Source organism: Microcebus murinus, unplaced genomic scaffold (genome assembly GCF_040939455.1).
Source record: "Microcebus murinus isolate Inina unplaced genomic scaffold, M.murinus_Inina_mat1.0 scaf051_hap2_Mmur4.0, whole genome shotgun sequence".
NCBI classification, from domain to species: Eukaryota; Metazoa; Chordata; class Mammalia; order Primates; family Cheirogaleidae; genus Microcebus; species Microcebus murinus.
This window is the reverse complement of record NW_027438997.1, coordinates 23,410-46,817: the sequence shown is the minus strand read 5'-3', so window position 1 is coordinate 46,817 and position 23,408 is coordinate 23,410. Positions and strand designations below refer to the sequence as shown.

General features: G+C 62.6%; 6 pseudogenes; all 6 read right to left on the bottom strand.

Annotated features, from left to right (window-relative positions):
* Positions 1–2,822: 2,822 nt before the first annotated feature.
* Positions 2,823–2,941, bottom strand: LOC142869005 (uncharacterized; annotated as a pseudogene).
* A 3,858-nt stretch (positions 2,942–6,799) lies between these two features.
* Positions 6,800–6,918, bottom strand: LOC142869004 (uncharacterized; annotated as a pseudogene).
* A 3,864-nt stretch (positions 6,919–10,782) lies between these two features.
* LOC142869003 (uncharacterized) lies at positions 10,783–10,901 on the bottom strand (annotated as a pseudogene).
* A 3,858-nt stretch (positions 10,902–14,759) lies between these two features.
* Positions 14,760–14,878, bottom strand: LOC142869002 (uncharacterized; annotated as a pseudogene).
* Positions 14,879–18,730: 3,852 nt separating this feature from the next.
* On the bottom strand, positions 18,731–18,849 carry LOC142869001 (uncharacterized; annotated as a pseudogene).
* Positions 18,850–22,705: 3,856 nt separating this feature from the next.
* On the bottom strand, positions 22,706–22,824 carry LOC142869000 (uncharacterized; annotated as a pseudogene).
* Between the last annotated feature and the right edge of the window lie 584 nt (positions 22,825–23,408).

Here is a 23,408-nt window from a genome sequence, read left to right as displayed (position 1 = left end):
GGGTGGGTGGCGAGCTAGCGGCATTCAGAAGAGCGAGGCCCGCAGTCTGTGCGGAAGACACCTGCACTCGGGTGTGTGTGGCGGCACAATTCCCAAGCAGCTCCAGATGTTAAACCAAGGAGAAGCCAGGGAGTTCCCAACGCCCCAGGTGTCCTCAGCCCACGACTGGCTGCTGTGGGAATGCGAAGCCCGGCTCCTTGTCTCAGAGCGGGGTTCCCAGGAGGATCAGGCTGAAGCTGGGACTTGGCCTCAAAGTGTCCCCTCGAATGGCCACCCCCTTCCCCTTCCTGCTCCTCTACTCCTGGTGCCCCTCCATCCAGGGGCCAGACCTTAGAGTCACCGCAAGAGAATCCTGGTCCCAAAGGAGCCTTCTGGGGGACCGGTGCTGAGAGAGGTTGTGGGCATGGCCCGCTGGGGCTCTGCCCGACCCAGGGCTGAGAGACGCAACCTCCCAGCTCTGGGTCCCTGCAGGAAGTGTTGGCAAGCACAGGGCCGGTCCTCCAAAGGCCCAGGTGCAGGGAGCCCAGGCCAAGCAGCCTGTGGAAGAAGCCACTTGCCATGCCACCCCGGGAACAGGACTGCAGGCCCCGGCCCTTCCCACCTCCTCCTCCTCCTCTTCCCCCCCACCCCCCGCCCCCACCCCTCCACCGACATGGCACAGGGCTCAGAGACACCTCAGACCCTTGCTACCCAAAGTGCAAAGGGCATCGGTTGCTCCTCCAAACCCCCCGCCCAGCAGACCACGTTGTCCAGCCAGCCCCCGGGCCTCCCTGGGGTGCCCAGCACAAAAGTGCAGACACCCACGGGACCCTCAGTCTCAGTTTTCGGATGTTTTTGCCACTCTAAGGACCCGCAGGCCAGCTGGGCCTTCGGGCAGGACAGAGAGCCCCGGAATCCGACGTGGAGAGCTGCGTGTACGTCCCCATCAGGAGGCGGTCCCCACCTCCGGGGCTCTCCCCTTGCGGGGAGCGGCAGCCCCAGGGCCTCAGGCAAGACACCAGGCTGGGCCCCCCCACGGCACAGCGGGGGGGGGGGGGGAGGGGGCACAGCGGGGGGGCACGTTCCCCCCGCACAAGCGCCTTAGGGACGGCTGCTGGAGACTGCTGCGGCCACCCTGCTGCCGGGTTTCTGGAGGGCTTCCTGGAAGCAGCGTCCACACCAAGCCCTTGGAAGGCCCAGGCGACGGAGGAGCCAGCCGGTCAGGCAGGGGCCGAGGACGGTGAGAGGCCGGGCGGGAAGGAGCATGTCAGGCAGGGGCAGAGGACGGTGACAGGCCGGGCGGGAAGGAGCCGGTCAGGCGGGGGCCCAGGACAGTGACGGGCCTGGCCGGGGAGGAGCGAGTCAGGCAGGGGCAGAGGAGACGGGCTGGGTAAGGGTTAGGGTTACAGTTAGGGCACAATTCACAATCGCAAAGATGTGGAAGCCACCCGAGTGCCCATCCATCCAGGAGTGCATTAATAAAATGTGGCGCGTGGACACCACGGAGTGCCATTCGGCTGTGAGGAGCAGCGGTGAGAGGGCACCTCTCGTGTTCTCCTGGCCAGAGCTGGAACCCGTTCCAGTAAGCCAAGTATCCCAAGAATGGACACACGAGCACCACGTGAGCGCGCTCACCGGCAAATTGGTACGAACGGATGGACACCTAAGTGGACAGAGAGGAATCCCCTTCCTCGGGTGGGTGTCGGGCGGGTGGGGGGAGGGGATGGGCATACACATCCATTAGGAATGGGGTGGGTGCGCACCGACTGGGGCATGGGCGCACTTGAAGCTAATGACCCGAGGGGGGAGGCTGGGAGAGGGCAACGTACCCGACCTTAACATTGGTACCCCCACAATACGCTGGAGGTATACAACATGAGAGGTAAATGAATAAGAACACAGGGGGGAGGGGGGCACGGGCAACACATGTCACCTGAATACTTGTACTCCCATCATCTGCTTGAAAAGAGAGAGAAAAGAAAATGCAATAATAGAGGCCGGGCGCGGTGGCTCACGCCTGTAATCCTAGCTCTTGGGAGGCCGAGGCGGGTGGATTGCTCAAGGTCAGGAGTTCAAAACCAGCCTGAGCAAGAGCGAGACCCCGTCTCTACTATAAATAGAAAGAAATTGATTGGCCAACTGATATATATATATATATAAAAAAAATTAGCCGGGCATAGTGGCGCATGCCTGTAGTCCCAGCTACTCGGGAGGCTGAGGCAGAAGGATCACTCGAGCCCAGGAGTTTGAGGTTGCTGTGAGCTAGGGTGACGCCACGGCACTCACTCTAGCCTGGACAACAAAGTGAGACTCTGTCTCAAAAAAAAAAAAAAAAAAGAAAAAAAAAAAAAGAAAATGCAATAATAGAGGTAAGAGACACTTTTTAAAAATAATGAATCCGAAGAGAAAAGTAAAAGGAGGCCTGTGGAGCAGGTCTGGGTGTGACTCCGGATCCCCCAACATCAGGTGCCACCACCAAAGATTCCTACGTGGAGCCCGTAGAACCCCAAAAGCAACGGGACGAGTTCTGGTCACATACTCCCTCAAAATGACATCCTGGCCTTCTTCTGGAACTCCCTCCCCTCTCAGACTCTCAAGGTTTCCTCCAGCGTGTCGGTTCCCACAGAGCAGACCTTTGGTCTGAGACCTGACAGTCCAGATGCCACGCGTGCTGCCGCGTGGCGGCGGTGTCGCGGCTTGGGACAAGAGGAGGCCCCACGGTGCGGGCTGGGGCGCCAGGCACAGCGGCGGGCGCTGAGGGTGGGGGTGACCCCCACCCCGGGCCGCCGCCGCGCTCCCAGAAAGGGGACAGAACGAGAGGCAAAAAAAAAAAAAAAAGCCGCCGCCTAGGGCACCCGTGATTCCCGGGCGGTCTCCCATCCAAGTACTAACGAGGCCCGACCCTGCTTAGCTTCCGAGACCAGAGGAGATGGGGGGCGTTCAGGGTGGTGTGGCCCTAGACGGCGGAGGGCGCCCCTGCCCCGCTCGAGAAGCCGAGCCTCTCTGCGCTTCCCCGCCGCCGCCTCCCGCCCCAGGCCCCGCGCCGGGCCGGGCCTGTTGAGTTCGCCGGCGGCCGGGTCCGGCGGGCTCCGAGGGACCGGGGTGATGGGCGGGGCGGGGCGGGGCGGGGCGGGGCGGGGGGCTGTCTCTCTCTACACACACACACACTCACACTCACTCACACTCACACAAGATGCGCCTCCACGGCTGGACTCGCCAAGGTGGAGACCTTCCAGCCCCCCTCCTCTCCCCGCCTGGCCTCCTTCACCTACCCGCCGCCCACCCCCAGCGCGTCGCCGCCGCTGACTGCGCACGCGCCCGGCGCTCGCCCTCTGACCCCAGCCAGGGGCCGCCCTCCCCCACAACCGCTTTCAGCTGTGCCCCCCTCCCCCCGCCCTGTGGGTGGGCTGCCGCCTATTCCCCCGGGCCAGGACTGGGGCACAGCGCAAGGGGGAGGGGAGCGAGTGTATGGGGCATCTCTCTCTGGGGATGTGTCCCATGGGTGGGGTGGGGTGGGGTGGCGTGGTTTGTGGGGCGCTGAAGAAATCAGTCCCCTCCATCTCCCACCTCTGGAAAACGCCCAAGCCCTTGGAGAACTGCCGGCACCGCTACCGTGGGGGCCGGGACCCTCCTCTGTGTCCTCCTGTGGCCCAGTCCAAGGGGCCTGGGCCTGGCCGGGGCTGCATTGGACCCCGACCACCCTGGCGTGTGGACTCGCCAAAAATCGGCCATTAGATATTGGATTCCAGCTTCCTTGAGGTCATTTCACTAATGAGTGCACCGGAAAGAGTTTCCTAATCCATCTGTGAGGGTGGCAACTGAAAGAGAATTTGAAAGCTGACAGAATAGGCGAGGGAAGGCATAGGAGATTTCCACACCCAGCAAGGAAGCCTTTCCCGAAATGGAAGAAAGAAACGAGCAAACAGAGACACCGGTAGCCCGCCCGGATCAGAGTCTGCCCCCGAGAGAAAGCACCCTGACCAGGTTCACCCGTGGGTGGGTGGCGAGCTAGCGGCATTCAGAAGAGCGAGGCCCGCAGTCTGTGCGGAAGACACCTGCACTCGGGTGTGTGTGGCGGCACAATTCCCAAGCAGCTCCAGATGTTAAACCAAGGAGAAGCCAGGGAGTTCCCAACGCCCCAGGTGTCCTCAGCCCACGACTGGCTGCTGTGGGAATGCGAAGCCCGGCTCCTTGTCTCAGAGCGGGGTTCCCAGGAGGATCAGGCTGAAGCTGGGACTTGGCCTCAAAGTGTCCCCTCGAATGGCCACCCCCTTCCCCTTCCTGCTCCTCTACTCCTGGTGCCCCTCCATCCAGGGGCCAGACCTTAGAGTCACCGCAAGAGAATCCTGGTCCCAAAGGAGCCTTCTGGGGGACCGGTGCTGAGAGAGGTTGTGGGCATGGCCCGCTGGGGCTCTGCCCGACCCAGGGCTGAGAGACGCAACCTCCCAGCTCTGGGTCCCTGCAGGAAGTGTTGGCAAGCACAGGGCCGGTCCTCCAAAGGCCCAGGTGCAGGGAGCCCAGGCCAAGCAGCCTGTGGAAGAAGCCACTTGCCGTGCCACCCCGGGAACAGGACTGCAGGCCCCGGCCCTTCCCACCTCCTCCTCCTCCTCTTCCCCCCCACCCCCCGCCCCCACCCCTCCACCGACATGGCACAGGGCTCAGAGACACCTCAGACCCTTGCTACCCAAAGTGCAAAGGGCATCGGTTGCTCCTCCAAACCCCCCGCCCAGCAGACCACGTTGTCCAGCCAGCCCCCGGGCCTCCCTGGGGTGCCCAGCACAAAAGTGCAGACACCCACGGGACCCTCAGTCTCAGTTTTCGGATGTTTTTGCCACTCTAAGGACCCGCAGGCCAGCTGGGCCTTCGGGCAGGACAGAGAGCCCCGGAATCCGACGTGGAGAGCTGCGTGTACGTCCCCATCAGGAGGCGGTCCCCACCTCCGGGGCTCTCCCCTTGCGGGGAGCGGCAGCCCCAGGGCCTCAGGCAAGACACCAGGCTGGGCCCCCCCACGGCACAGCGGGGGGGGGGGGGAGGGGGCACAGCGGGGGGGGGGGGCACGTTCTCCCGCACAAGCGCCTTAGGGACGGCTGCTGGAGACTGCTGCGGCCACCCTGCTGCCGGGTTTCTGGAGGGCTTCCTGGAAGCAGCGTCCACACCAAGCCCTTGGAAGGCCCAGGCGACGGAGGAGCCAGCCGGTCAGGCAGGGGCCGAGGACGGTGAGAGGCCGGGCGGGAAGGAGCATGTCAGGCAGGGGCAGAGGACGGTGACAGGCCGGGCGGGAAGGAGCCGGTCAGGCGGGGGCCCAGGACAGTGACGGGCCTGGCCGGGGAGGAGCGAGTCAGGCAGGGGCAGAGGAGACGGGCTGGGTAAGGGTTAGGGTTACAGTTAGGGCACAATTCACAATCGCAAAGATGTGGAAGCCACCCGAGTGCCCATCCATCCAGGAGTGCATTAATAAAATGTGGCGCGTGGACACCACGGAGTGCCATTCGGCTGTGAGGAGCAGCGGTGAGAGGGCACCTCTCGTGTTCTCCTGGCCAGAGCTGGAACCCGTTCCAGTAAGCCAAGTATCCCAAGAATGGACACACGAGCACCACGTGAGCGCGCTCACCGGCAAATTGGTACGAACGGATGGACACCTAAGTGGACAGAGAGGAATCCCCTTCCTCGGGTGGGTGTCGGGCGGGTGGGGGGAGGGGATGGGCATACACATCCATTAGGAATGGGGTGGGTGCGCACCGACTGGGGCATGGGCGCACTTGAAGCTAATGACCCGAGGGGGGAGGCTGGGAGAGGGCAACGTACCCGACCTTAACATTGGTACCCCCACAATACGCTGGAGGTATACAACATGAGAGGTAAATGAATAAGAACACAGGGGGGAGGGGGGCACGGGCAACACATGTCACCTGAATACTTGTACTCCCATCATCTGCTTGAAAAGAGAGAGAAAAGAAAATGCAATAATAGAGGCCGGGCGCGGTGGCTCACGCCTGTAATCCTAGCTCTTGGGAGGCCGAGGCGGGTGGATTGCTCAAGGTCAGGAGTTCAAAACCAGCCTGAGCAAGAGCGAGACCCCGTCTCTACTATAAATAGAAAGAAATTGATTGGCCAACTGATATATATATATATATAAAAAAAATTAGCCGGGCATAGTGGCGCATGCCTGTAGTCCCAGCTACTCGGGAGGCTGAGGCAGAAGGATCACTCGAGCCCAGGAGTTTGAGGTTGCTGTGAGCTAGGGTGACGCCACGGCACTCACTCTAGCCTGGACAACAAAGTGAGACTCTGTCTCAAAAAAAAAAAAAAAAAAGAAAAAAAAAAAAAAGAAAATGCAATAATAGAGGTAAGAGACACTTTTTAAAAATAATGAATCCGAAGAGAAAAGTAAAAGGAGGCCTGTGGAGCAGGTCTGGGTGTGACTCCGGATCCCCCAACATCAGGTGCCACCACCAAAGATTCCTACGTGGAGCCCGTAGAACCCCAAAAGCAACGGGACGAGTTCTGGTCACATACTCCCTCAAAATGACATCCTGGCCTTCTTCTGGAACTCCCTCCCCTCTCAGACTCTCAAGGTTTCCTCCAGCGTGTCGGTTCCCACAGAGCAGACCTTTGGTCTGAGACCTGACAGTCCAGATGCCACGCGTGCTGCCGCGTGGCGGCGGTGTCGCGGCTTGGGACAAGAGGAGGCCCCACGGTGCGGGCTGGGGCGCCAGGCACAGCGGCGGGCGCTGAGGGTGGGGGTGACCCCCACCCCGGGCCGCCGCCGCGCTCCCAGAAAGGGGACAGAACGAGAGGCAAAAAAAAAAAAAAAAGCCGCCGCCTAGGGCACCCGTGATTCCCGGGCGGTCTCCCATCCAAGTACTAACGAGGCCCGACCCTGCTTAGCTTCCGAGACCAGAGGAGATGGGGGGCGTTCAGGGTGGTGTGGCCCTAGACGGCGGAGGGCGCCCCTGCCCCGCTCGAGAAGCCGAGCCTCTCTGCGCTTCCCCGCCGCCGCCTCCCGCCCCAGGCCCCGCGCCGGGCCGGGCCTGTTGAGTTCGCCGGCGGCCGGGTCCGGCGGGCTCCGAGGGACCGGGGTGATGGGCGGGGCGGGGCGGGGCGGGGCGGGGCGGGGGGCTGTCTCTCTCTACACACACACACACTCACACTCACTCACACTCACACAAGATGCGCCTCCACGGCTGGACTCGCCAAGGTGGAGACCTTCCAGCCCCCCTCCTCTCCCCGCCTGGCCTCCTTCACCTACCCGCCGCCCACCCCCAGCGCGTCGCCGCCGCTGACTGCGCACGCGCCCGGCGCTCGCCCTCTGACCCCAGCCAGGGGCCGCCCTCCCCCACAACCGCTTTCAGCTGTGCCCCCCTCCCCCCGCCCTGTGGGTGGGCTGCCGCCTATTCCCCCGGGCCAGGACTGGGGCACAGCGCAAGGGGGAGGGGAGCGAGTGTATGGGGCATCTCTCTCTGGGGATGTGTCCCATGGGTGGGGTGGGGTGGGGTGGCGTGGTTTGTGGGGCGCTGAAGAAATCAGTCCCCTCCATCTCCCACCTCTGGAAAACGCCCAAGCCCTTGGAGAACTGCCGGCACCGCTACCGTGGGGGCCGGGACCCTCCTCTGTGTCCTCCTGTGGCCCAGTCCAAGGGGCCTGGGCCTGGCCGGGGCTGCATTGGACCCCGACCACCCTGGCGTGTGGACTCGCCAAAAATCGGCCATTAGATATTGGATTCCAGCTTCCTTGAGGTCATTTCACTAATGAGTGCACCGGAAAGAGTTTCCTAATCCATCTGTGAGGGTGGCAACTGAAAGAGAATTTGAAAGCTGACAGAATAGGCGAGGGAAGGCATAGGAGATTTCCACACCCAGCAAGGAAGCCTTTCCCGAAATGGAAGAAAGAAACGAGCAAACAGAGACACCGGTAGCCCGCCCGGATCAGAGTCTGCCCCCGAGAGAAAGCACCCTGACCAGGTTCACCCGTGGGTGGGTGGCGAGCTAGCGGCATTCAGAAGAGCGAGGCCCGCAGTCTGTGCGGAAGACACCTGCACTCGGGTGTGTGTGGCGGCACAATTCCCAAGCAGCTCCAGATGTTAAACCAAGGAGAAGCCAGGGAGTTCCCAACGCCCCAGGTGTCCTCAGCCCACGACTGGCTGCTGTGGGAATGCGAAGCCCGGCTCCTTGTCTCAGAGCGGGGTTCCCAGGAGGATCAGGCTGAAGCTGGGACTTGGCCTCAAAGTGTCCCCTCGAATGGCCACCCCCTTCCCCTTCCTGCTCCTCTACTCCTGGTGCCCCTCCATCCAGGGGCCAGACCTTAGAGTCACCGCAAGAGAATCCTGGTCCCAAAGGAGCCTTCTGGGGGACCGGTGCTGAGAGAGGTTGTGGGCATGGCCCGCTGGGGCTCTGCCCGACCCAGGGCTGAGAGACGCAACCTCCCAGCTCTGGGTCCCTGCAGGAAGTGTTGGCAAGCACAGGGCCGGTCCTCCAAAGGCCCAGGTGCAGGGAGCCCAGGCCAAGCAGCCTGTGGAAGAAGCCACTTGCCGTGCCACCCCGGGAACAGGACTGCAGGCCCCGGCCCTTCCCACCTCCTCCTCCTCCTCTTCCCCCCCACCCCCCGCCCCCACCCCTCCACCGACATGGCACAGGGCTCAGAGACACCTCAGACCCTTGCTACCCAAAGTGCAAAGGGCATCGGTTGCTCCTCCAAACCCCCCGCCCAGCAGACCACGTTGTCCAGCCAGCCCCCGGGCCTCCCTGGGGTGCCCAGCACAAAAGTGCAGACACCCACGGGACCCTCAGTCTCAGTTTTCGGATGTTTTTGCCACTCTAAGGACCCGCAGGCCAGCTGGGCCTTCGGGCAGGACAGAGAGCCCCGGAATCCGACGTGGAGAGCTGCGTGTACGTCCCCATCAGGAGGCGGTCCCCACCTCCGGGGCTCTCCCCTTGCGGGGAGCGGCAGCCCCAGGGCCTCAGGCAAGACACCAGGCTGGGCCCCCCCACGGCACAGCGGGGGGGGGGGGGGGGGGGAGGGGGCACAGCGGGGGGGGGGGGCACGTTCTCCCGCACAAGCGCCTTAGGGACGGCTGCTGGAGACTGCTGCGGCCACCCTGCTGCCGGGTTTCTGGAGGGCTTCCTGGAAGCAGCGTCCACACCAAGCCCTTGGAAGGCCCAGGCGACGGAGGAGCCAGCCGGTCAGGCAGGGGCCGAGGACGGTGAGAGGCCGGGCGGGAAGGAGCATGTCAGGCAGGGGCAGAGGACGGTGACAGGCCGGGCGGGAAGGAGCCGGTCAGGCGGGGGCCCAGGACAGTGACGGGCCTGGCCGGGGAGGAGCGAGTCAGGCAGGGGCAGAGGAGACGGGCTGGGTAAGGGTTAGGGTTACAGTTAGGGCACAATTCACAATCGCAAAGATGTGGAAGCCACCCGAGTGCCCATCCATCCAGGAGTGCATTAATAAAATGTGGCGCGTGGACACCACGGAGTGCCATTCGGCTGTGAGGAGCAGCGGTGAGAGGGCACCTCTCGTGTTCTCCTGGCCAGAGCTGGAACCCGTTCCAGTAAGCCAAGTATCCCAAGAATGGACACACGAGCACCACGTGAGCGCGCTCACCGGCAAATTGGTACGAACGGATGGACACCTAAGTGGACAGAGAGGAATCCCCTTCCTCGGGTGGGTGTCGGGCGGGTGGGGGGAGGGGATGGGCATACACATCCATTAGGAATGGGGTGGGTGCGCACCGACTGGGGCATGGGCGCACTTGAAGCTAATGACCCGAGGGGGGAGGCTGGGAGAGGGCAACGTACCCGACCTTAACATTGGTACCCCCACAATACGCTGGAGGTATACAACATGAGAGGTAAATGAATAAGAACACAGGGGGGAGGGGGGCACGGGCAACACATGTCACCTGAATACTTGTACTCCCATCATCTGCTTGAAAAGAGAGAGAAAAGAAAATGCAATAATAGAGGCCGGGCGCGGTGGCTCACGCCTGTAATCCTAGCTCTTGGGAGGCCGAGGCGGGTGGATTGCTCAAGGTCAGGAGTTCAAAACCAGCCTGAGCAAGAGCGAGACCCCGTCTCTACTATAAATAGAAAGAAATTGATTGGCCAACTGATATATATATATATATAAAAAAAATTAGCCGGGCATAGTGGCGCATGCCTGTAGTCCCAGCTACTCGGGAGGCTGAGGCAGAAGGATCACTCGAGCCCAGGAGTTTGAGGTTGCTGTGAGCTAGGGTGACGCCACGGCACTCACTCTAGCCTGGACAACAAAGTGAGACTCTGTCTCAAAAAAAAAAAAAAAAAAGAAAAAAAAAAAAAAGAAAATGCAATAATAGAGGTAAGAGACACTTTTTAAAAATAATGAATCCGAAGAGAAAAGTAAAAGGAGGCCTGTGGAGCAGGTCTGGGTGTGACTCCGGATCCCCCAACATCAGGTGCCACCACCAAAGATTCCTACGTGGAGCCCGTAGAACCCCAAAAGCAACGGGACGAGTTCTGGTCACATACTCCCTCAAAATGACATCCTGGCCTTCTTCTGGAACTCCCTCCCCTCTCAGACTCTCAAGGTTTCCTCCAGCGTGTCGGTTCCCACAGAGCAGACCTTTGGTCTGAGACCTGACAGTCCAGATGCCACGCGTGCTGCCGCGTGGCGGCGGTGTCGCGGCTTGGGACAAGAGGAGGCCCCACGGTGCGGGCTGGGGCGCCAGGCACAGCGGCGGGCGCTGAGGGTGGGGGTGACCCCCACCCCGGGCCGCCGCCGCGCTCCCAGAAAGGGGACAGAACGAGAGGCAAAAAAAAAAAAAAAAGCCGCCGCCTAGGGCACCCGTGATTCCCGGGCGGTCTCCCATCCAAGTACTAACGAGGCCCGACCCTGCTTAGCTTCCGAGACCAGAGGAGATGGGGGGCGTTCAGGGTGGTGTGGCCCTAGACGGCGGAGGGCGCCCCTGCCCCGCTCGAGAAGCCGAGCCTCTCTGCGCTTCCCCGCCGCCGCCTCCCGCCCCAGGCCCCGCGCCGGGCCGGGCCTGTTGAGTTCGCCGGCGGCCGGGTCCGGCGGGCTCCGAGGGACCGGGGTGATGGGCGGGGCGGGGCGGGGCGGGGCGGGGCGGGGGGCTGTCTCTCTCTACACACACACACACTCACACTCACTCACACTCACACAAGATGCGCCTCCACGGCTGGACTCGCCAAGGTGGAGACCTTCCAGCCCCCCTCCTCTCCCCGCCTGGCCTCCTTCACCTACCCGCCGCCCACCCCCAGCGCGTCGCCGCCGCTGACTGCGCACGCGCCCGGCGCTCGCCCTCTGACCCCAGCCAGGGGCCGCCCTCCCCCACAACCGCTTTCAGCTGTGCCCCCCTCCCCCCGCCCTGTGGGTGGGCTGCCGCCTATTCCCCCGGGCCAGGACTGGGGCACAGCGCAAGGGGGAGGGGAGCGAGTGTATGGGGCATCTCTCTCTGGGGATGTGTCCCATGGGTGGGGTGGGGTGGGGTGGCGTGGTTTGTGGGGCGCTGAAGAAATCAGTCCCCTCCATCTCCCACCTCTGGAAAACGCCCAAGCCCTTGGAGAACTGCCGGCACCGCTACCGTGGGGGCCGGGACCCTCCTCTGTGTCCTCCTGTGGCCCAGTCCAAGGGGCCTGGGCCTGGCCGGGGCTGCATTGGACCCCGACCACCCTGGCGTGTGGACTCGCCAAAAATCGGCCATTAGATATTGGATTCCAGCTTCCTTGAGGTCATTTCACTAATGAGTGCACCGGAAAGAGTTTCCTAATCCATCTGTGAGGGTGGCAACTGAAAGAGAATTTGAAAGCTGACAGAATAGGCGAGGGAAGGCATAGGAGATTTCCACACCCAGCAAGGAAGCCTTTCCCGAAATGGAAGAAAGAAACGAGCAAACAGAGACACCGGTAGCCCGCCCGGATCAGAGTCTGCCCCCGAGAGAAAGCACCCTGACCAGGTTCACCCGTGGGTGGGTGGCGAGCTAGCGGCATTCAGAAGAGCGAGGCCCGCAGTCTGTGCGGAAGACACCTGCACTCGGGTGTGTGTGGCGGCACAATTCCCAAGCAGCTCCAGATGTTAAACCAAGGAGAAGCCAGGGAGTTCCCAACGCCCCAGGTGTCCTCAGCCCACGACTGGCTGCTGTGGGAATGCGAAGCCCGGCTCCTTGTCTCAGAGCGGGGTTCCCAGGAGGATCAGGCTGAAGCTGGGACTTGGCCGCAAAGTGTCCCCTCGCATGGCCACCCCCTTCCCCTTCCTGCTCCTCTACTCCTGGTGCCCCTCCATCCAGGGGCCAGACCTTAAAGAGTCACCGCAAGAGAATCCTGGTCCCAAAGGAGCCTTCTGGGGGACCGGTGCTGAGAGAGGTTGTGGGCATGGCCCGCTGGGGCTCTGCCCGACCCAGGGCTGAGAGATGCCACCTCCCAGCTCTGGGTCCCTGCAGGAAGTGTTGGCAAGCACAGGGCCGGTCCTCCAAAGGCCCAGGTGCAGGGAGCCCAGGCCAAGCAGCCTGTGGAAGAAGCCACTTGCCATGCCACCCCGGGAACAGGACTGCAGGCCCCGGCCCTTCCCACCTCCTCCTCCTCCTCTTCCCCCCCACCCCCCGCCCCCACCCCTCCACCGACATGGCACAGGGCTCAGAGACACCTCAGACCCTTGCTACCCAAAGTGCAAAGGGCATCGGTTGCTCCTCCAAACCCCCCGCCCAGCAGACCACGTTGTCCAGCCAGCCCCCGGGCCTCCCTGGGGTGCCCAGCACAAAAGTGCAGACACCCACGGGACCCTCAGTCTCAGTTTTCGGATGTTTTTGCCACTCTAAGGACCCGCAGGCCAGCTGGGCCTTCGGGCAGGACAGAGAGCCCCGGAATCCGACGTGGAGAGCTGCGTGTACATCCCCATCAGGAGGCGGTCCCCACCTCCGGGGCTCTCCCCTTGCGGGGAGCGGCAGCCCCAGGGCCTCAGGCAAGACACCAGGCTGGGCCCCCCCACGGCACAGCGGGGGGGGGGGGGGGGAGGGGGCACAGCGGGGGGGCACGTTCCCCCGCACAAGCGCCTTAGGGACGGCTGCTGGAGACTGCTGCGGCCACCCTGCTGCCGGGTTTCTGGAGGGCTTCCTGGAAGCAGCGTCCACACCAAGCCCTTGGAAGGCCCAGGCGACGGAGGAGCCAGCCGGTCAGGCAGGGGCCGAGGACGGTGAGAGGCCGGGCGGGAAGGAGCATGTCAGGCAGGGGCAGAGGACGGTGACAGGCCGGGCGGGAAGGAGCCGGTCAGGCGGGGGCCCAGGACAGTGACGGGCCTGGCCGGGGAGGAGCGAGTCAGGCAGGGGCAGAGGAGACGGGCTGGGTAAGGGTTAGGGTTACAGTTAGGGCACAATTCACAATCGCAAAGATGTGGAAGCCACCCGAGTGCCCATCCATCCAGGAGTGCATTAATAAAATGTGGCGCGTGGACACCACGGAGTGCCATTCGGCTGTGAGGAGCAGCGGTGAGAGGGCACCTCTCGTGTTCTCCTGGCCAGAGCTGGAACCCGTTCCAGTAAGCCAAGTATCCCAAGAATGGACACACGAGCACCACGTGAGCGCGCTCACCGGCAAATTGGTACGAACGGATGGACACCTAAGTGGACAGAGAGGAATCCCCTTCCTCGGGTGGGTGTCGGGCGGGTGGGGGGAGGGGATGGGCATACACATCCATTAGGAATGGGGTGGGTGCGCACCGACTGGGGCATGGGCGCACTTGAAGCTAATGACCCGAGGGGGGAGGCTGGGAGAGGGCAACGTACCCGACCTTAACATTGGTACCCCCACAATACGCTGGAGGTATACAACATGAGAGGTAAATGAATAAGAACACAGGGGGGAGGGGGGCACGGGCAACACATGTCACCTGAATACTTGTACTCCCATCATCTGCTTGAAAAGAGAGAGAAAAGAAAATGCAATAATAGAGGCCGGGCGCGGTGGCTCACGCCTGTAATCCTAGCTCTTGGGAGGCCGAGGCGGGTGGATTGCTCAAGGTCAGGAGTTCAAAACCAGCCTGAGCAAGAGCGAGACCCCGTCTCTACTATAAATAGAAAGAAATTGATTGGCCAACTGATATATATATATATATAAAAAAAATTAGCCGGGCATAGTGGCGCATGCCTGTAGTCCCAGCTACTCGGGAGGCTGAGGCAGAAGGATCACTCGAGCCCAGGAGTTTGAGGTTGCTGTGAGCTAGGGTGACGCCACGGCACTCACTCTAGCCTGGACAACAAAGTGAGACTCTGTCTCAAAAAAAAAAAAAAAAAAGAAAAAAAAAAAAAAGAAAATGCAATAATAGAGGTAAGAGACACTTTTTAAAAATAATGAATCCGAAGAGAAAAGTAAAAGGAGGCCTGTGGAGCAGGTCTGGGTGTGACTCCGGATCCCCCAACATCAGGTGCCACCACCAAAGATTCCTATGTGGAGCCCGTAGAACCCCAAAAGCAACGGGACGAGTTCTGGTCACATACTCCCTCAAAATGACATCCTGGCCTTCTTCTGGAACTCCCTCCCCTCTCAGACTCTCAAGGTTTCCTCCAGCGTGTCGGTTCCCACAGAGCAGACCTTTGGTCTGAGACCTGACAGTCCAGATGCCACGCGTGCTGCCGCGTGGCGGCGGTGTCGCGGCTTGGGACAAGAGGAGGCCCCACGGTGCGGGCTGGGGCGCCAGGCACAGCGGCGGGCGCTGAGGGTGGGGGTGACCCCCACCCCGGGCCGCCGCCGCGCTCCCAGAAAGGGGACAGAACGAGAGGCAAAAAAAAAAAAAAAAGCCGCCGCCTAGGGCACCCGTGATTCCCGGGCGGTCTCCCATCCAAGTACTAACGAGGCCCGACCCTGCTTAGCTTCCGAGACCAGAGGAGATGGGGGGCGTTCAGGGTGGTGTGGCCCTAGACGGCGGAGGGCGCCCCTGCCCCGCTCGAGAAGCCGAGCCTCTCTGCGCTTCCCCGCCGCCGCCTCCCGCCCCAGGCCCCGCGCCGGGCCGGGCCTGTTGAGTTCGCCGGCGGCCGGGTCCGGCGGGCTCCGAGGGACCGGGGTGATGGGCGGGGCGGGGCGGGGCGGGGCGGGGCGGGGGGCTGTCTCTCTCTACACACACACACACTCACACTCACTCACACTCACACAAGATGCGCCTCCACGGCTGGACTCGCCAAGGTGGAGACCTTCCAGCCCCCCTCCTCTCCCCGCCTGGCCTCCTTCACCTACCCGCCGCCCACCCCCAGCGCGTCGCCGCCGCTGACTGCGCACGCGCCCGGCGCTCGCCCTCTGACCCCAGCCAGGGGCCGCCCTCCCCCACAACCGCTTTCAGCTGTGCCCCCCTCCCCCCGCCCTGTGGGTGGGCTGCCGCCTATTCCCCCGGGCCAGGACTGGGGCACAGCGCAAGGGGGAGGGGAGCGAGTGTATGGGGCATCTCTCTCTGGGGATGTGTCCCATGGGTGGGGTGGGGTGGGGTGGCGTGGTTTGTGGGGCGCTGAAGAAATCAGTCCCCTCCATCTCCCACCTCTGGAAAACGCCCAAGCCCTTGGAGAACTGCCGGCACCGCTACCGTGGGGGCCGGGACCCTCCTCTGTGTCCTCCTGTGGCCCAGTCCAAGGGGCCTGGGCCTGGCCGGGGCTGCATTGGACCCCGACCACCCTGGCGTGTGGACTCGCCAAAAATCGGCCATTAGATATTGGATTCCAGCTTCCTTGAGGTCATTTCACTAATGAGTGCACCGGAAAGAGTTTCCTAATCCATCTGTGAGGGTGGCAACTGAAAGAGAATTTGAAAGCTGACAGAATAGGCGAGGGAAGGCATAGGAGATTTCCACACCCAGCAAGGAAGCCTTTCCCGAAATGGAAGAAAGAAACGAGCAAACAGAGACACCGGTAGCCCGCCCGGATCAGAGTCTGCCCCCGAGAGAAAGCACCCTGACCAGGTTCACCCGTGGGTGGGTGGCGAGCTAGCGGCATTCAGAAGAGCGAGGCCCGCAGTCTGTGCGGAAGACACCTGCACTCGGGTGTGTGTGGCGGCACAATTCCCAAGCAGCTCCAGATGTTAAACCAAGGAGAAGCCAGGGAGTTCCCAACGCCCCAGGTGTCCTCAGCCCACGACTGGCTGCTGTGGGAATGCGAAGCCCGGCTCCTTGTCTCAGAGCGGGGTTCCCAGGAGGATCAGGCTGAAGCTGGGACTTGGCCGCAAAGTGTCCCCTCGCATGGCCACCCCCTTCCCCTTCCTGCTCCTCTACTCCTGGTGCCCCTCCATCCAGGGGCCAGACCTTAAAGAGTCACCGCAAGAGAATCCTGGTCCCAAAGGAGCCTTCTGGGGGACCGGTGCTGAGAGAGGTTGTGGGCATGGCCCGCTGGGGCTCTGCCCGACCCAGGGCTGAGAGATGCCACCTCCCAGCTCTGGGTCCCTGCAGGAAGTGTTGGCAAGCACAGGGCCGGTCCTCCAAAGGCCCAGGTGCAGGGAGCCCAGGCCAAGCAGCCTGTGGAAGAAGCCACTTGCCATGCCACCCCGGGAACAGGACTGCAGGCCCCGGCCCTTCCCACCTCCTCCTCCTCCTCTTCCCCCCCACCCCCCGCCCCCACCCCTCCACCGACATGGCACAGGGCTCAGAGACACCTCAGACCCTTGCTACCCAAAGTGCAAAGGGCATCGGTTGCTCCTCCAAACCCCCCGCCCAGCAGACCACGTTGTCCAGCCAGCCCCCGGGCCTCCCTGGGGTGCCCAGCACAAAAGTGCAGACACCCACGGGACCCTCAGTCTCAGTTTTCGGATGTTTTTGCCACTCTAAGGACCCGCAGGCCAGCTGGGCCTTCGGGCAGGACAGAGAGCCCCGGAATCCGACGTGGAGAGCTGCGTGTACATCCCCATCAGGAGGCGGTCCCCACCTCCGGGGCTCTCCCCTTGCGGGGAGCGGCAGCCCCAGGGCCTCAGGCAAGACACCAGGCTGGGCCCCCCCACGGCACAGCGGGGGGGGGGAGGGGGCACAGCGGGGGGGCACGTTCCCCCGCACAAGCGCCTTAGGGACGGCTGCTGGAGACTGCTGCGGCCACCCTGCTGCCGGGTTTCTGGAGGGCTTCCTGGAAGCAGCGTCCACACCAAGCCCTTGGAAGGCCCAGGCGACGGAGGAGCCAGCCGGTCAGGCAGGGGCCGAGGACGGTGAGAGGCCGGGCGGGAAGGAGCATGTCAGGCAGGGGCAGAGGACGGTGACAGGCCGGGCGGGAAGGAGCCGGTCAGGCGGGGGCCCAGGACAGTGACGGGCCTGGCCGGGGAGGAGCGAGTCAGGCAGGGGCAGAGGAGACGGGCTGGGTAAGGGTTAGGGTTACAGTTAGGGCACAATTCACAATCGCAAAGATGTGGAAGCCACCCGAGTGCCCATCCATCCAGGAGTGCATTAATAAAATGTGGCGCGTGGACACCACGGAGTGCCATTCGGCTGTGAGGAGCAGCGGTGAGAGGGCACCTCTCGTGTTCTCCTGGCCAGAGCTGGAACCCGTTCCAGTAAGCCAAGTATCCCAAGAATGGACACACGAGCACCACGTGAGCGCGCTCACCGGCAAATTGGTACGAACGGATGGACACCTAAGTGGACAGAGAGGAATCCCCTTCCTCGGGTGGGTGTCGGGCGGGTGGGGGGAGGGGATGGGCATACACATCCATTAGGAATGGGGTGGGTGCGCACCGACTGGGGCATGGGCGCACTTGAAGCTAATGACCCGAGGGGGGAGGCTGGGAGAGGGCAACGTACCCGACCTTAACATTGGTACCCCCACAATACGCTGGAGGTATACAACATGAGAGGTAAATGAATAAGAACACAGGGGGGAGGGGGGCACGGGCAACACATGTCACCTGAATACTTGTACTCCCATCATCTGCTTGAAAAGAGAGAGAAAAGAAAATGCAATAATAGAGGCCGGGCGCGGTGGCTCACGCCTGTAATCCTAGCTCTTGGGAGGCCGAGGCGGGTGGATTGCTCAAGGTCAGGAGTTCAAAACCAGCCTGAGCAAGAGCGAGACCCCGTCTCTACTATAAATAGAAAGAAATTGATTGGCCAACTGATATATATATATATATAAAAAAAATTAGCCGGGCATAGTGGCGCATGCCTGTAGTCCCAGCTACTCGGGAGGCTGAGGCAGAAGGATCACTCGAGCCCAGGAGTTTGAGGTTGCTGTGAGCTAGGGTGACGCCACGGCACTCACTCTAGCCTGGACAACAAAGTGAGACTCTGTCTCAAAAAAAAAAAAAAAAAAGAAAAAAAAAAAAAAGAAAATGCAATAATAGAGGTAAGAGACACTTTTTAAAAATAATGAATCCGAAGAGAAAAGTAAAAGGAGGCCTGTGGAGCAGGTCTGGGTGTGACTCCGGATCCCCCAACATCAGGTGCCACCACCAAAGATTCCTACGTGGAGCCCGTAGAACCCCAAAAGCAACGGGACGAGTTCTGGTCACATACTCCCTCAAAATGACATCCTGGCCTTCTTCTGGAACTCCCTCCCCTCTCAGACTCTCAAGGTTTCCTCCAGCGTGTCGGTTCCCACAGAGCAGACCTTTGGTCTGAGACCTGACAGTCCAGATGCCACGCGTGCTGCCGCGTGGCGGCGGTGTCGCGGCTTGGGACAAGAGGAGGCCCCACGGTGCGGGCTGGGGCGCCAGGCACAGCGGCGGGCGCTGAGGGTGGGGGTGACCCCCACCCCGGGCCGCCGCCGCGCTCCCAGAAAGGGGACAGAACGAGAGGCAAAAAAAAAAAAAAAAGCCGCCGCCTAGGGCACCCGTGATTCCCGGGCGGTCTCCCATCCAAGTACTAACGAGGCCCGACCCTGCTTAGCTTCCGAGACCAGAGGAGATGGGGGGCGTTCAGGGTGGTGTGGCCCTAGACGGCGGAGGGCGCCCCTGCCCCGCTCGAGAAGCCGAGCCTCTCTGCGCTTCCCCGCCGCCGCCTCCCGCCCCAGGCCCCGCGCCGGGCCGGGCCTGTTGAGTTCGCCGGCGGCCGGGTCCGGCGGGCTCCGAGGGACCGGGGTGATGGGCGGGGCGGGGCGGGGCGGGGCGGGGCGGGGGGCTGTCTCTCTCTACACACACACACACTCACACTCACTCACACTCACACAAGATGCGCCTCCACGGCTGGACTCGCCAAGGTGGAGACCTTCCAGCCCCCCTCCTCTCCCCGCCTGGCCTCCTTCACCTACCCGCCGCCCACCCCCAGCGCGTCGCCGCCGCTGACTGCGCACGCGCCCGGCGCTCGCCCTCTGACCCCAGCCAGGGGCCGCCCTCCCCCACAACCGCTTTCAGCTGTGCCCCCCTCCCCCCGCCCTGTGGGTGGGCTGCCGCCTATTCCCCCGGGCCAGGACTGGGGCACAGCGCAAGGGGGAGGGGAGCGAGTGTATGGGGCATCTCTCTCTGGGGATGTGTCCCATGGGTGGGGTGGGGTGGGGTGGCGTGGTTTGTGGGGCGCTGAAGAAATCAGTCCCCTCCATCTCCCACCTCTGGAAAACGCCCAAGCCCTTGGAGAACTGCCGGCACCGCTACCGTGGGGGCCGGGACCCTCCTCTGTGTCCTCCTGTGGCCCAGTCCAAGGGGCCTGGGCCTGGCCGGGGCTGCATTGGACCCCGACCACCCTGGCGTGTGGACTCGCCAAAAATCGGCCATTAGATATTGGATTCCAGCTTCCTTGAGGTCATTTCACTAATGAGTGCACCGGAAAGAGTTTCCTAATCCATCTGTGAGGGTGGCAACTGAAAGAGAATTTGAAAGCTGACAGAATAGGCGAGGGAAGGCATAGGAGATTTCCACACCCAGCAAGGAAGCCTTTCCCGAAATGGAAGAAAGAAACGAGCAAACAGAGACACCGGTAGCCCGCCCGGATCAGAGTCTGCCCCCGAGAGAAAGCACCCTGACCAGGTTCACCCGTGGGTGGGTGGCGAGCTAGCGGCATTCAGAAGAGCGAGGCCCGCAGTCTGTGCGGAAGACACCTGCACTCGGGTGTGTGTGGCGGCACAATTCCCAAGCAGCTCCAGATGTTAAACCAAGGAGAAGCCAGGGAGTTCCCAACGCCCCAGGTGTCCTCAGCCCACGACTGGCTGCTGTGGGAATGCGAAGCCCGGCTCCTTGTCTCAGAGCGGGGTTCCCAGGAGGATCAGGCTGAAGCTGGGACTTGGCCGCAAAGTGTCCCCTCGCATGGCCACCCCCTTCCCCTTCCTGCTCCTCTACTCCTGGTGCCCCTCCATCCAGGGGCCAGACCTTAAAGAGTCACCGCAAGAGAATCCTGGTCCCAAAGGAGCCTTCTGGGGGACCGGTGCTGAGAGAGGTTGTGGGCATGGCCCGCTGGGGCTCTGCCCGACCCAGGGCTGAGAGATGCCACCTCCCAGCTCTGGGTCCCTGCAGGAAGTGTTGGCAAGCACAGGGCCGGTCCTCCAAAGGCCCAGGTGCAGGGAGCCCAGGCCAAGCAGCCTGTGGAAGAAGCCACTTGCCATGCCACCCCGGGAACAGGACTGCAGGCCCCGGCCCTTCCCACCTCCTCCTCCTCCTCTTCCCCCCCACCCCCCGCCCCCACCCCTCCACCGACATGGCACAGGGCTCAGAGACACCTCAGACCCTTGCTACCCAAAGTGCAAAGGGCATCGGTTGCTCCTCCAAACCCCCCGCCCAGCAGACCACGTTGTCCAGCCAGCCCCCGGGCCTCCCTGGGGTGCCCAGCACAAAAGTGCAGACACCCACGGGACCCTCAGTCTCAGTTTTCGGATGTTTTTGCCACTCTAAGGACCCGCAGGCCAGCTGGGCCTTCGGGCAGGACAGAGAGCCCCGGAATCCGACGTGGAGAGCTGCGTGTACATCCCCATCAGGAGGCGGTCCCCACCTCCGGGGCTCTCCCCTTGCGGGGAGCGGCAGCCCCAGGGCCTCAGGCAAGACACCAGGCTGGGCCCCCCCACGGCACAGCGGGGGGGGGGGGGGAGGGGGCACAGCGGGGGGGCACGTTCCCCCGCACAAGCGCCTTAGGGACGGCTGCTGGAGACTGCTGCGGCCACCCTGCTGCCGGGTTTCTGGAGGGCTTCCTGGAAGCAGCGTCCACACCAAGCCCTTGGAAGGCCCAGGCGACGGAGGAGCCAGCCGGTCAGGCAGGGGCCGAGGACGGTGAGAGGCCGGGCGGGAAGGAGCATGTCAGGCAGGGGCAGAGGACGGTGACAGGCCGGGCGGGAAGGAGCCGGTCAGGCGGGGGCCCAGGACAGTGACGGGCCTGGCCGGGGAGGAGCGAGTCAGGCAGGGGCAGAGGAGACGGGCTGGGTAAGGGTTAGGGTTACAGTTAGGGCACAATTCACAATCGCAAAGATGTGGAAGCCACCCGAGTGCCCATCCATCCAGGAGTGCATTAATAAAATGTGGCGCGTGGACACCACGGAGTGCCATTCGGCTGTGAGGAGCAGCGGTGAGAGGGCACCTCTCGTGTTCTCCTGGCCAGAGCTGGAACCCGTTCCAGTAAGCCAAGTATCCCAAGAATGGACACACGAGCACCACGTGAGCGCGCTCACCGGCAAATTGGTACGAACGGATGGACACCTAAGTGGACAGAGAGGAATCCCCTTCCTCGGGTGGGTGTCGGGCGGGTGGGGGGAGGGGATGGGCATACACATCCATTAGGAATGGGGTGGGTGCGCACCGACTGGGGCATGGGCGCACTTGAAGCTAATGACCCGAGGGGGGAGGCTGGGAGAGGGCAACGTACCCGACCTTAACATTGGTACCCCCACAATACGCTGGAGGTATACAACATGAGAGGTAAATGAATAAGAACACAGGGGGGAGGGGGGCACGGGCAACACATGTCACCTGAATACTTGTACTCCCATCATCTGCTTGAAAAGAGAGAGAAAAGAAAATGCAATAATAGAGGCCGGGCGCGGTGGCTCACGCCTGTAATCCTAGCTCTTGGGAGGCCGAGGCGGGTGGATTGCTCAAGGTCAGGAGTTCAAAACCAGCCTGAGCAAGAGCGAGACCCCGTCTCTACTATAAATAGAAAGAAATTGATTGGCCAACTGATATATATATATATATAAAAAAAATTAGCCGGGCATAGTGGCGCATGCCTGTAGTCCCAGCTACTCGGGAGGCTGAGGCAGAAGGATCACTCGAGCCCAGGAGTTTGAGGTTGCTGTGAGCTAGGGTGACGCCACGGCACTCACTCTAGCCTGGACAACAAAGTGAGACTCTGTCTCAAAAAAAAAAAAAAAAAAGAAAAAAAAAAAAAAGAAAATGCAATAATAGAGGTAAGAGACACTTTTTAAAAATAATGAATCCGAAGAGAAAAGTAAAAGGAGGCCTGTGGAGCAGGTCTGGGTGTGACTCCGGATCCCCCAACATCAGGTGCCACCACCAAAGATTCCTACGTGGAGCCCGTAGAACCCCAAAAGCAACGGGACGAGTTCTGGTCACATACTCCCTCAAAATGACATCCTGGCCTTCTTCTGGAACTCCCTCCCCTCTCAGACTCTCAAGGTTTCCTCCAGCGTGTCGGTTCCCACAGAGCAGACCTTTGGTCTGAGACCTGACAGTCCAGATGCCACGCGTGCTGCCGCGTGGCGGCGGTGTCGCGGCTTGGGACAAGAGGAGGCCCCACGGTGCGGGCTGGGGCGCCAGGCACAGCGGCGGGCGCTGAGGGTGGGGGTGACCCCCACCCCGGGCCGCCGCCGCGCTCCCAGAAAGGGGACAGAACGAGAGGCAAAAAAAAAAAAAAAAGCCGCCGCCTAGGGCACCCGTGATTCCCGGGCGGTCTCCCATCCAAGTACTAACGAGGCCCGACCCTGCTTAGCTTCCGAGACCAGAGGAGATGGGGGGCGTTCAGGGTGGTGTGGCCCTAGACGGCGGAGGGCGCCCCTGCCCCGCTCGAGAAGCCGAGCCTCTCTGCGCTTCCCCGCCGCCGCCTCCCGCCCCAGGCCCCGCGCCGGGCCGGGCCTGTTGAGTTCGCCGGCGGCCGGGTCCGGCGGGCTCCGAGGGACCGGGGTGATGGGCGGGGCGGGGCGGGGCGGGGCGGGGCGGGGGGCTGTCTCTCTCTACACACACACACACACTCACACTCACTCACACTCACACAAGATGCGCCTCCACGGCTGGACTCGCCAAGGTGGAGACCTTCCAGCCCCCCTCCTCTCCCCGCCTGGCCTCCTTCACCTACCCGCCGCCCACCCCCAGCGCGTCGCCGCCGCTGACTGCGCACGCGCCCGGCGCTCGCCCTCTGACCCCAGCCAGGGGCCGCCCTCCCCCACAACCGCTTTCAGCTGTGCCCCCCTCCCCCCGCCCTGTGGGTGGGCTGCCGCCTATTCCCCCGGGCCAGGACTGGGGCACAGCGCAAGGGGGAGGGGAGCGAGTGTATGGGGCATCTCTCTCTGGGGATGTGTCCCATGGGTGGGGTGGGGTGGGGTGGCGTGGTTTGTGGGGCGCTGAAGA